We start from the raw sequence: 14,055 nt of genomic DNA on the forward strand, positions 1-14,055 counted from the left end.
AACTTGAAATGACCAATTCACTGACCTAGTTTAATGAATGAATGAGTTTCAGTGGCGCAGGGATTGAGCTCCACACCTCTGTTCAATGACTTTTAAAAAATATCAGTTACTTTTGAATAAATTCAACAGAATAAATGATTCAAAATCTCACTATAAAAACAGTCACAAGCTCCTCCGGTCTCCTTTTACTATCACCTCTGCTATCTCTCTCCTACACACTTCTCCTCTGCAGGCTCTGGATCCATCTCTGACTAACCACTTCTCTTAAAGCAGCGGACACTCTTTGTTCCATCTGTGCACCCAGCCGTGATAATGCACTCCCTCCTGGCAGCTGAAGTAACTGAACAAGAATTAGGCAAAAAGTCACTTTCCTCTCGCCTCTGCTGGAACGAGCTGAACTGTTGAGATCATCACATCTTTCAGAAGCAGCTGAAGCGAAACCTCTTCGGCAAGCACTCAACCACCCCACAACCCCTAAAGGGGTCATATAATGCCATTTTTGTGCAAGGTAATATGATTCTTTAGGGTATAAATTAAAAGTTTGTAATATACTTTAATTAAAAATTCTCATTAGTATTGTAAGAAAACACTAATTTTACCTGGTCAAAAACAGCTCTGTTTTCAGCACGCCGTTTCAGTGCATGTGTCTTTAAATGATAATGAGCTTTGCTGACCCCGCCCCTCTGTTCTGTGCGGACACCGTTTCTAACACAATAACCATAACGCGGTGTTCATTATAAACGTGGGATTATGAATTATATTGAGAACGTCGTACATAGAAAACATGCGAGGCAACGTAGGCGAATAGAAATGCAGAAATAGTCTCAGTTAAAAAAAAATAAAAAATAAACTTTTAATGTGCTTTGTGTTGGGACAGTCTAAAACGCTTAACATGAAAAACGCTTAATGTGGCTTTACTGTACGGCCCCGTCCACACTACTGCGTTTTCGTTTAAAAACAGAGACCTTCTGCTACGTTTGCACCTCCCGTCCACACTAAAACGGCAAAAACGGAGACACAAAACGGAGAAGTTTAGAAATGCTGCCGACACGTTTTTCGTTTTGAATCTCCGGAGGGCGTTTTAGTCTGGACGGGTCAAAACGGAGGACTTTAGAAACGATGACGCAGAGGCTCACGCTCGGCTCATGATTGGGTGTCATCAGTCATGGCGTATCCTTCCCTTCCTTCCCTAAATTCTGCATTTTACAATGCTATAACTGCCGATTCGATCGATCTTTGACAATTCTCGTGTGCAGCGGTAACGTTAGCTACTTTCTTCTTCATCAGATGACCGGCACGCGCATGCCCAGTGTTGGTGAATGGTCACGTGATCCGCGTTTTCAGTCGTTTTAATGTGGACGGAAATCAATTCTAATACGCAGCTAAAGCGCTGGTGTGGACGGAGATCGTATTCGTTTTAATTCTCCGTTTCTAAACGAAAATGCAGTAGTGTGGACGGGGCCTAAGACAGTGATATTAAATGACCAAACTCAGTACACATCATATTTATAAACCATACTATGTATACAAAAATCAGACGAGCCCAGAAATTGAACGCAACACGTTTAATTCACGTTAAGCATTTTCTTCCCATAGAAAACCATTATAAGAAACGTTTTAGAATGTGTGTATGTATGTGTGTGTGTGTGTTTATGGGATTATAGTGTTGGACCGAGCTGGTCATGCTGGATCTAGTGGTGGGCAGATCGAGGCTTCGTGAAACAATGAAACAGTTGAACCAAATGGGCCATATCGTTTCGAGGCTTCGAAACAATCCGACACCCGTCTCAACGGTGACACCCGTCCTAGTGGTCACTTGCAGGTGTTGATCTGAAACAACCTTGACGAGCCATTAAAAAAATGTGTTGTTTTTTTATTATTGTATTTTTCTAATATGTGAAGCTTGTAACCTATAGGCTCCTCACTGTGCATAATGTTATTTTGGTCCAGATGGTCTTCGTTTAGCAGTCACACTCAGGGCCTTCCCGGTCAGAAGTGACCGGACACCTAAAAATGAAACTTTCTCCATCCCAGTAAAAACCAATGCAATTTATTTTTGTTCTATAATATTTATTCTTTTTAATTTTGTATTTTGAGACAATTTGATTGAACTTATTAATATTTATGCAATATTTATAGTCCAATTTTGCCATTGAAAATAATGTTTTTTATTATTATTATTATTTATTTTTCTATGTGGTATTTTCGGTTAAAATAGAGACTAGGCTTTCAGAAAAAAATAAAATAAAATAAAATAAATTTATTAAACATAAAATTAAATAAATCATGTTATTGCATGGGTTTACCACTAGATGCCTGTAATAGCTCTAAATGGAGATGCTTGTGAATTCTAATTGTTTTTGGACCAAATTACTTACTTTTAAGATGTGGATTGAATGTATTTTTCTAGAAATTCTCAAATAATACTTTTTGCCAAGGTTTATAACATTTTATTAATTATAATTATTAATTATGTTATGTTTTTCACTCTTGATGTTTTAGAGTTTCACCCCTTCATTGGGATGTATTTTTTCACTTCCACTCTGGCATCAGCTGTAGCTGTGTGTCTCATATGTAGACCTATAAAATTTATATTCACACAATATTATATTTATATTATATTTTAACATGATTGGCAGTTGTGATTGGGACATTAGGTTGCAGGGCATAGGGCTATGGACTTTCTAAACAGTGTCCCAAAAGATTGTAATTATATTTCAATTATAATTATATTTCAAACAATGCATACCTTGCTTAGATGGCCCAGCAGTGTCAGTAGCAGGTACAGGGGGAATGATCCTCTGCACCCTGCAAAATGGCAGGATGAGTGCTCCTCAAATGGCGCATCATGATGATGTATTGTTGCAGTATGACTAGCTGCCGATCACAATACACACATCTCACTTTATTTGGGGTTTCTAAACGGAAATGCTCCCACACCACAGATGTACGGCATCTCTTCTGGGGAGCCTCCATTTTATCTATCTATCTATCTATCCAAATCTATGTATCTATGTTTCTATAATCTATCTATGTATCTAGATCATATGTATCTATCTATTAATCAAGCTGTCTATATCTATGTATCTATTAATGTGTCACTATACTCTGTCTCTATAGCCTATGTGTTGTGTACATTTAAATGTAAGCCTAAATAGCCTATAACTAATCAAATCGCACTATAAATGTCACTATATCATCAAAAATCCGCTATCTCAAAATCAAACTCCTCTCACAAAAACCCACGAGGTCAATATGCGTGGATTTCACTTTTATACAGATACGATTGTGTGGTCTGTTCCCGACCGTGTCAATCAAACGCTGATTTGGCGGAAACACTTAGTGAAACACTTCGAGGCTTCGTTTGGCCATAGTCACGTGACATGGGTGTTTTGAATCCATATCACGCTTCGGCTCAGTGTTTCGAAACATCTGCGCTTCGGGATCTCCCAAAGCTTCGGAACGACTGTTTCGCGTCAGCCATCCCTAACGTTAGCTGGATCTACAAGGTATGGACTGAGATTTATTTTCTGTGAACTTGAAAGAATGACACCATAGGAAGAGAATTGAGTGGGGGAAAACGCCCCCCTTAAGGAAAATGTGACATTAGGTGAAACAAAACATAAATGTGACTAGAATTGCCATCCCGGTTTTGAGTGACTATGGCAGGAATTATTCACCAAATATTAAAATTGCTCAGCCTTCATAATTAATTAGTATTTTGACTGAAAATATTTTTTGTAGGCTACAAAGGGGGCGTTTTGCCCCAGCGGTGAGGACCTTCTTACAAACCAGTTTGCTTCATAGATCAGCAGCAAAATTAACAGACAATAGTTTTAATCTCTAAAAGTAAAAGGCAAGGAATGTATCAACATGTGTATATATATTAATATTTATTTCAGGAATGTCCAAAATAGACAAATTTAACTACCTTCCATCAATGAGCTTACTGTGCTAGCAAGCTAATGCTCACTTGAGGTGATTTTTTCATGTTTTGTTCAAATATTTTGATTTTGATTTTAATATTTAGTTTAAAAAAATAATAATAAAAAAAATAATTGATGAACGGAAATTTGTTATTATAGTAATTACGATAGAGAGAAAGCCATTCCCCCTTGGGGGCGTTTTACCCCACAAGCCATGACTTTTTTTAAAAAAATGTTTATTTTTTAAAATATAATTATATTCCTTATAAATGAAATATGATCTCAAACTACAGACTTCACTATTCATCTATCATACATCACTGCCATATCCTGCAGAACAATATTCTTTTAAACACTTGTTTACTAATATCTGAAAATTATAGCATTTACCATGTAATCCTCTTCTCTTCAAATATGTCGCTGTTGTCAGCTTCTCCATAGAGATTTGTATATCCCCGTTATCAACGTAGTGCATAGCAACAGTAAAAATGACTATATATAACAGAGAAAATCAACCTGAGAATAAACATGATTCTGTCAGAAACACAAACTCGGTTAATTCAGATGTTGAACTCTGAACAGAGGCTTTAAATGAAGCTCTAAACACAGGATTCACTGGAACAACAGATCTGGACTGTGATTTAATGACTGAAAGCTTCAGTATAACACAGAAACAGCAGGACTGATCTGATATAATGAGCCGTTTGACTTTTACATTCGACATCCTTAAGTTTGACTTCAGTAACGCTTACCTTAAAATACAATTATAATTCCTTTAAAACTCGTTTAACTGTAATCCTGGAAATCTCCTGCAGAGGGCGACACTCCACTGTCACAGGGCTGATGGATGTGTGTGTGTGTGTGTGTGTGTGCGTGTGTGCGTGTGTGTGTGTGTGTGTGTGTGTGTGTGTGTTTTAACTATAATCCTGTAATCTCCTGCAGAGGGCGACACTCCACTGTCACAGGGCTCAAGGGACATTCTGATGTGTGTGTGTGTGTGTGTGTGTGTGTGTGTGTGTGTGTGTGTGTGTGTGTGTGTGTGTGTGTGTGTGTGACCTTTCATTTCTTTCATACATGTTTTTCATCACCTTAAAATCATCAAATTTGTGTCATGAACTCTTTCCTTTTCTCTAAAACCATCTTTATCCTCATAAAGCTGATTATATATTTAAAGGAAAATATCCACTTAAAAATGAAAATTCTGTCATCATATACTCACCCTCATGTTGTTTCAAACCTGTATGAATTTCTTTCTTCTGCTGAACAGAAAGAAAGATATTTAGAAGAATGTCAGTAACCAGACAGTTTCTGGGTCCCATTGTCTTCCACAGTAGGAAAAAATATATACTATGGAAGTCAGTGAGACCAGAAACTGCCTGGTTACTGAGGCATCTACATCTCCATCTCCATCTTCCAATGAAAACATCAGTCATAGCAGACATCATAACCCATAGAGGATGGAGGAGTGAATGGCTTGTGCTGTAGCATAACATTTAAGGCTGTAAGTCTAACCAGTGTCCCCCAAAGGAAGGCTGAGACAGTCACTTTCCTTTTGTTCTATTAAACAAAAATAAGTCTTTCATCTTTGTTGTAAGTTACTGTTAATGTTATTGTTGCATAAACTTCCCATTGCATTTGAACTGTTGCTAGATATATGGTGAATATTATAATATTTAGACCCGTGTTTACTGTTAAATACTGTGTTTGTGGATATTTGATATTTGTAGATATGTATAATATGGTAACCATAATGTTTCATATTTTGGAGCGCGCTGTGTGTTTGAAAAGCAAAACGCACCAAACATTAGGCTTCATGTTTTCACTCCAATCTCATTTCATAACATCATAATGAATGGAAACATTGTAACATATGATAATCAATATATTTGTCTAGTGTAGTTGTTACTGAAGTGTTCCTTTCTAACGATTCATAGGCTGCTATAGGTTATTGTTATTATTATTTTATGCAGCACTGCGCGTAGCCTATGCCTACAAGGCACAACACACCTGGTGTTCATTATATATTGTTGGAAACATTTGTGTGTATTCTGTGAATTTTAAAAAGCAATTTTAACCAGAAAAATCTAAAATGTATTCCCAAAATCGTGCTGCCCAATAGTTTCTCTTGATATCAGCATGCTCACAGTTTTTTTCTTTTCTTTTTTAATACAGGAACGAGACGCCCCACTGATGAGTCCTGCTGACTTCAACATTCAGTTAATTGAGTCTTTAAGGTAATTACAGTTGCACACGTTGGATCAAATTGTTTGTCTGTAATCTCAGGCATTTCCTACATTAGATCCACAAGCTTTAAGATGTGTGTTTTTACAGTGAATGAAGAGCAGTGGAAACTTGTGAAACATCTGTCCGTCTGTGTGTTGCTCCACAAACTTCTGCTTTGACCTGCAGACGAAACACACACTCCTGTCAGTAACGTAAGTTCTTCAAGATTTACTCCTAGTTTAATAAACCATTGTACACTTGCAGCTGTGCTGGACTGAATATTCAGAACAACAGCATTCAGAATATTCTTGCTTCTGTGATATTGTTCAAATGGAGGATTTACAAACTTTAATCTTTCACGTATTTCAAGCTTTCTAACATTACACACATCTCCTCTAAAACAAACTGAGGAAACTTTATTTCAACAGTCACACAGAAAACAAGTTATGGCATGTTTTTAATAAATTAGTAAATAGTAAATTATTATTTTTGACTGGTTTGTTATTTAGTGTTGCCTGTCAAGATTTCATGAAACAATGGCCAGCATCAACGGATCAAGTGGAGTAAATTATTATATCAACGCCAGCAGATCAAGTGGAGTAGATTATGAAGATGAATGGATCCGTCAGATTGAAGAGTTTGTCATGAAACATCAGTTTACAGCAGTAATAATTTTCAGTATCTTTTCAGGCACTGAGATTCTAGTCATGATCTTAACTCTGTTAGAGTTGTGTGCTCTTATCAAATCTGATCACTCCACTCCAGTGTTTGTTTTTAATTTGATTCTTTCAGATCTCATTCATAAGATTTGTATATTAATAACGATTTTGATAAGGGATGTGAGTTATGCATCTTTGTATAGTTTTATTGTGGGTCTGTATTTTATGGCATGTGTTGCTTTTGAACGATATCTTCAGGTTTCTCCTCCTATCTGGTACAGATCTCATTCACTAAAAGTCTGCTGTGGCGTTTCTGTGATCATCTGGCTTGTTCCTCTGATCTTAACAGTCACAGACTTTAGCTCTCTGACCATACCGATCATCTGTTTAATCCCCTACCCGATAATCATTCTGTGTTTTATTGGCACTTGTCGCGGTCTTTCACGCGCAATATCACTTACTCCTCTAAAGCGCAAACAAATTCTGGGAAGTTTGTTCGTGGTGCTTCTGACTTACACTTTTCTCATTCTCCCCTTTCTAATCATGATCGTTACACTTGTTTCAGAAGTTAACAACAGTGAAGCATTTTTCTTATTTTCTTTTGTTCTCATATTTCTGAACCCACTGGCTGACTGTGTATTGTACGTGTTCTTGAGGCCTGATGTTGGAGGGTTAATGAACTGCTGTTGTAGAACTGACACAGATCAGTGTTCGACACACAGCTGGGACGAACACTCTCGAGACAGTAGAGCAGCGTTTGCCTGCTGTGTTTCAATGCAAATGCCTGCGTCTCATTCACAGACCGCCTGCAGTTCAGTTTAAACATCTGCACGGCGTTCCCATTACCCTTCAAATTGCGAATTGAAAATACGCCCAATGGAAACACGTCAATTTCGAAAAAACTAAGTTTATATACAAATATTAAGCAGAACTTGCATGGAAATCAGAAGAGGAGTTATTTGTAATATTGTTGTGTCTTTATCGAGTCAGAGACTGTCCTGTATTCAGGAAACAGGAACACGAGTATTCTGGTGTTGATAAAGAGAACTTGAGCATTACTGACGGGACTGTGGAGGCTGGGAAACACTGGCTATAGCCTACAGAATAAATTAAAGGGGTGGTTGATTTGACTTTTCTAACTTTAGTTAGTGTGTAATGTTGCTGTTTGAGCATAAACAACATCTGCAAAGTTACAACGCTCAAAGTTCAAACCAAAGGAAGATATTTGCTTTTACAGAAATCGCTTTTTAAGGACTACAACAAACGGCTGGTAGAGACTACACCACATTCCTCCTGGGTTAGTGACATCACCAACCCTGTAATTTACATAAACCCCGCCCCCTGAACACGATTTATAGATTATCATGTCAGAATATGCTAATCAATGACTAGAAGATAACTACACATAAGATACATAAATGAATCAACTAACCATTCAGAAATGTCCTGTTGCTTCTACATGTTTCACTTCTTCTGGAGCCTCTCCATCATTGTCTGACTCCAGTTTGAACATAAACATTGACATTTCCAGTGCATGTCTGTGTGAGGTAAAAGGACACGAGCTCTTGAAGCTCCGCCCCCTGTGCCGGGAGCAGCAGCTCATTTGCATTTAAAGGGACACACACAAAAAGTGACAATTTTAACATGCGATATAAAAATATCTGTGGGGCATTTTGAGCTAAAACTTCACACACACACTCTGGTGACATCAGAGACGTATTTTACATCTTGTGAAAAGGGCGTTATACCACCGCTTTAAGAAATTAAGAATGACACACATACTCACAGCAGCCTAACTTATATATTTCTATATTTTAGGACAGATGTGTTTGTAGAGGTTTATTTCAGGCACTGTTGTCAACACTGCTGTAGGTTACTGTAGTCACCCAATGCCAATAAACTAATTATTGTTTTGAAAATGTGAACTATTGCAGTTAATGCTTAACATTGAAACTTCATTACTTTTTCACACACACAAAAAAAAAAAAAATCCATTAAACATGCGATTTGAGGGCGAGCACTAATATTTTCAGTTTCATTCCTTTTAATATTTTTTATAAAATATGCATTATATGTACGTGTGTGAGTGTCTCAACTTTAAAACTTGCCTTCTCATCTTTGGATCCTGCATTACCTAACATTTCTTATGAAACTTAACTTAAATTTAAGCATAACATGACAAAAATTGTCCAATGTAACTGATGTATATATCTTACCCTTATTCTTTTTCTCTATCATTTTTTTGTCAGCTCATTGTTAACTCTTCTTTTTTCATTTGTATTCTGAAGACATTGAACATTGTTAATAAATGTTGTATAATGTATACAAAGTTGATCAAATGTCATAAATGTCATCTCTGTATGTTTTGCACACAAAAAAAAGTTTAAAAAAATAAATCTCTGTGAATTTTACTGTTTCCATAAGGCATTTTTCATTCGATATCACTTAATTCGGATAAAAACGTGTGTATGGAAACATAGCTAATGATTCAACAATACCCGGGGCCTGTTTCAGAAAGGAGGTTAAGTGAAAACTCTGAGTATGTTAACCCTGAAATGAGGGAAACTTGAGTTTTCTGTTTCAGAATGGGAGGTATGTTAAACCTGAGAAAGCAGAGTAAGTCAAGCCCGTTTCTGAAAGAGAGGTAACTTATACTCAGAGTCAGTTACCATGGTAACTTACTCTGTGAACCTAACCTGGTCGGGAGCAGGTTTTCTTCGGTAAACCCAGAGTTTCTATCGGTCTCCTCCCCTTTTTTAAAGGGGAAGCGGCGTTTAAACACCTCATTCATTCTTTCAGTAAATTTTTATTAATAAAATTTATATTTTATTAATAAATAAAATATTGCTAATTTTACTGCAGTTTTTTACTATTTTTAGCGCAATTTTCCTACGGACAAAATTGCGATTGTTAACTCATGATTTCTGTTCTGTCTGTGCGCACCAATCTTGCACTTCTATCTCCTCCTCAACCAGACCACCTAGAGACTTCGGGTTTTCGGCATTATGTTAAGGAAGGTCTAATCTCGGGAACGCACACAAAAAAAAACAAAAAAACAAACAAAAAAAAAAACCATAAAAAGATTTACTATCTCTTAGTGTTGTGATCCCATGACGTCAGAAAATTGCGCTAAAACACTCACTGAGTTTTTATTACTTGTTTTTTTATAAGATGAAGTCTATATAACTCCTTAACTGGCAACTGAAAAAACAGTAGTAGATTAGAGTTACATAATGTAGTTCTAAACAAATTCTACAGAATTAAACTGTGGCATTTACTGGAAATCACTGAAATGTGTTCATCTGTGCAACAGAAGTTGCTGGACCGTCCTCCTGCTGTTCTTCCACACTCTGGGGGCGGAGGGAGAAATAAGAATACCCGTTTATACTTGGATTTAAACTTAGATTATCAACATAAAAAATTGAAAAAATCTGAATGGGTAGATTGTTTGATGTTTAGACACATAATATTAACATTACCTCTGTAGGCCTCTCTGTGGCAGCAGAAACTCTTCATCCCCATCGTCCTGTGAAGATGAGCATTTGGTCGAGTACATTTATAACACTATTTGTCATCATTTCTGGTGTATTGAGTAGGCGACTTACGACTGCCTGGGGTTCTGCTGGGACAGGAGGCTCCAAAAGACAGATATTACCATCAGAATCTGCTAGGACCAACAAAAAACCCAACCCAAAGTAAAATAAATGGAAATATCAAAAATAGCCTATCTAAAAAATAACACATTTGTAAACCTCTTACATTTTATGAAGGCCCTTGGATGTTTGGGAGTGACTGGCTCTGAAGTCCCTCCAGGAATTCCCTCAGCTGTAAATGCTGCTGCACTGCTGGACACTGGATGCTATTTAGTTATTTAATATGTCAAATGTTTGTAAAGTCAGTAGCCTTCACCCATGATATGCTCAAGCCTTACCTGATTGAATTATGTTTTTATATTTAATTTTCAGCTGCTGCCATGCTCTTTTAATGCCTGCAGGATTGCTCCACATGAAAATTAAAATTAGGTTGAATAACATAGGCCTACTGTTCTTCCAGTTTCACCTCTGATATTATAACAGTTGGGTAAGTTACTCTAAAATAGTTATCAATGTTATCTTCAACAGTGTAATTAGATTAATGTAATAATTACTATCTTTAGAAAGTTTTGGTCTACTTATTACTAATTACTAAATCCCATATCAACCTCAACCACTTGAACAATACAAGGAGAGACAAGAAACTGCACTTTTAATGCTTTCAAATAAACAATATACAATTGCATGAACTATTCTTGATTTGAAGTGTGTAGAGGGAGAAGGTTACATAAAAATATACCTTTTAAAAATGTATGTTAAATCCACTATTGTTTTGTTTAAGAATTAAGAGTTATCCCTTTAATTAAATCAATATTTAGATTACTTGGTAATTAATTACACCCAACACTGTATAACAGTAATTCCTTTTTGTTTGGCGCTGTTGCCATGGTGACTCGTAATATCTGCGCTCCATTGATAATGGCTTTTTATAGTTGTGGCGCACGCGCTTAATTCAGAGTCAGTCAACTCAGAGTTGATTGAACTAACTCATTTCAGCTGTTCTGTAACCGAAAACTCATAGTTTCTGCACGGCGCGCTCAATTTTCACGAGGCACTTTTCACACGCGAGCTCTCTACAGAACCAATAACTCATAAATCTATTGTGCTTGTTAATAACTTATTGCTAAATTATCACAGTTTATTCTTTCTTAACTCACTCAATTGATTTAATATCACACGTGTCGTTCACAATCTCTTATCTCCGGTCGCGTCTCAGCTTGATACTGATCTTTTTTTCTGGAAACTTTTTCTCAACTGAGGGCGGAGCTAACCTTTCACCTCACCAATCAAATTAATTCAGAAACATTTTTCTATTCTTTGAATTATTTATAATAAAAAAAAAATACAATTTATTTCTTATTCTTCTCTTACTATTAGTTTCATAGCGATATGAATAAACTAATACTAATTATAATTACTAGTGACCCAAATTAACGTACTGGGTTACACTTTCTTTATATACTAATACATAATTAAAATGTAAGTACTCTGAAAAAGAGAGTATAAAAATCGAGTGTCTGTAGTCCTCTCAGGTCTGCAATAAACACAGCTACTTATTTCCATTCGGAACGAGTGAAATGATTGGCTGGGCGACTATCACTCTCCCTCGCTACCATGGCTACCACCCCCGCTGCTACAGGAGCTGCCCACATGCGCGCACCCGTTTGACTCGAGGAGAGGCACGGAAGCTAGGAACAATCACAATTATGGCAGAGAAAGAGCAGTCAGAATTCCGAGTACCTGCATATACAGTCGGCGAAGGCCAAAAAAGAAAGACAGTATTCGAAAAGGCTATGACCAAAAATTCTTTGGATAAAGCAAGAAGTCAGACGAGAGTCAATATCGGCGTCCTCGTTAGAGCCAACAGTGCTTTCATTGTGGAAGCTCTTACATGCAAAACACCGTATATGTTATGAATCTTACACGAAATTCACCTTCATCACAGTGTAACTGATGGTAATGGGGAAACGTGTATCAATGCAACCTGTTTTTAGCTTTGCCTTATGTTACTAGCTCGTTACCGAATCAAACTCAATATATTTAAAACTTTACCAGTATCTATATGCTAGCTTGATAGTGAGTACTAACAGCCATGTTAATTGTTTATATTCATAATGATAAAGTTAGATATTTTATTACATGTGATTCTGACATGATATCACTACATGAACTTCTCCTCTCGGCGTCACGCGTTCATGTGTTTTGGGGGCGTGGCTTTGGAAGGAGACCAGAAGGGAGGGGGTGGAGTGAATGGAAATAAGTAGCTGTGTTTATTGTGCTCTGAGAAGGACTACAGACACTCGATTTTTATACTCTCTTTTTCAGAGTACTTACATTTTAATTATGTATTGGTATAGCCTATAAATAAAGTTTAAACACATTTGGAAATTTTTTTTTTAGAAAAATTATGATATATATGTGTTATGATATATACAAGACATGTAATACTGTAAATAAAGAACCACTATATAACAATTATCTAATATAAACAGAAGTTAAATTAAATCATCTGTTTAAATTAAATCATCTGTATTCTGCAAAAAACACTCACTTGGCTCCAGCTGATCAATTTGTTCATTGACTCAGCCTCTACAAGTGCCCAAAATTTGCTGATAAATGCTGGGACACTACTACTGTTTCATCTCTCCTGTTAACATCATAACCTTTCTATGTCTTCTGTGAAGATAAATGTCACACTGTTCTAGACATTTGCCAAGTGTGAGGAGTCCCAGGCTGACCAACACATGAACATATGGCGTTCCGATAGGCTCTTTAATGTAACTTTGCAGCACACACTCGTCTCAATGAACGTTGCACTCAATGTCTCACTCAACGTCTTATTTATTTTTGCTATTTATTCCATTAAATTTAAGGCGCAGACGTCACGTCATTCACGTGTAGCAGTGAAGTTATTGTTATTTTTCGCTAACACGTATTTAACACTCTACTCAACACGGCTCAGTGCAGTGTGCCAGCGGTTGCGATCGGTTCTTTAATATGACTTTGCAACATGCACTCGTCTCAATTAACATGACGTCTGCGTCTGTTATTTATATATAGGATATTATGGGCCTGCCCCAATACCTCCCCTTCCCCTAGATTTTTGCGCATTCTTGTGTAGGGTGTCCCAAAACTTTAGGGAGCAAGGGGGAGTGCTATTCTGTCCTTCAAATCAACCCTCAAAACATAGTGAGGTGCGATGCAGACTTAAAACGAAGTGGGAGATGAATTATAAGTATATTTTCGCAAATAAACATGTTACAATTTCGAAATATGTTGGAATATGTTAGTTTGATGCCCATCCAATGGACTGTTGAGTTGAGTATTTCACAAAGCTATCTGACGATGTTCATGATATCTGCCGAGTGCATTGAGAGAGTCTGCCCATGAAATATACATCTTATATACAGTTTCTAAATTGCGGGACGTGTTTGTAAAAACAGCTATTAAAAGCACAATGATCCGCGGAAGAGACGCGGCGTTCCTATTGGAATGCCATATGAACATTGCTGCTGCAACCATAGACTGTAAAAAAATATGGACGTAGTGTCCGTGACGTCACCCGTAGGTTTCTGAAGAGCATTTTTGAAGCCTAAAGTGGGCGGAGTCGGCCGTCGCCATCTTGGCCTCGCGTCACTCCCAGATAACAGAAAA

At 37.0% G+C, this 14,055-nt stretch overlaps 1 long non-coding RNA gene across 1 annotated transcript; it reads left to right on the top strand.

Annotated features, from left to right (window-relative positions):
* The first annotated feature begins 3,372 nt into the window (after positions 1-3,372).
* Positions 3,373-9,218, top strand: LOC307145066. The gene is made up of 4 exons (XR_013818879.1): positions 3,373-3,509; positions 6,099-6,160; positions 6,258-6,361; positions 6,659-9,218. It is a non-coding gene; the product is annotated as an uncharacterized lncRNA (long non-coding RNA).
* Positions 9,219-14,055: the final 4,837 nt, after the last annotated feature.

The sequence above is a fragment of the Squalius cephalus genome (assembly GCF_949319135.1).
Source record: "Squalius cephalus genome assembly, chromosome: 17".
Lineage (NCBI taxonomy): Eukaryota > Metazoa > Chordata > Actinopteri > Cypriniformes > Leuciscidae > Squalius > Squalius cephalus.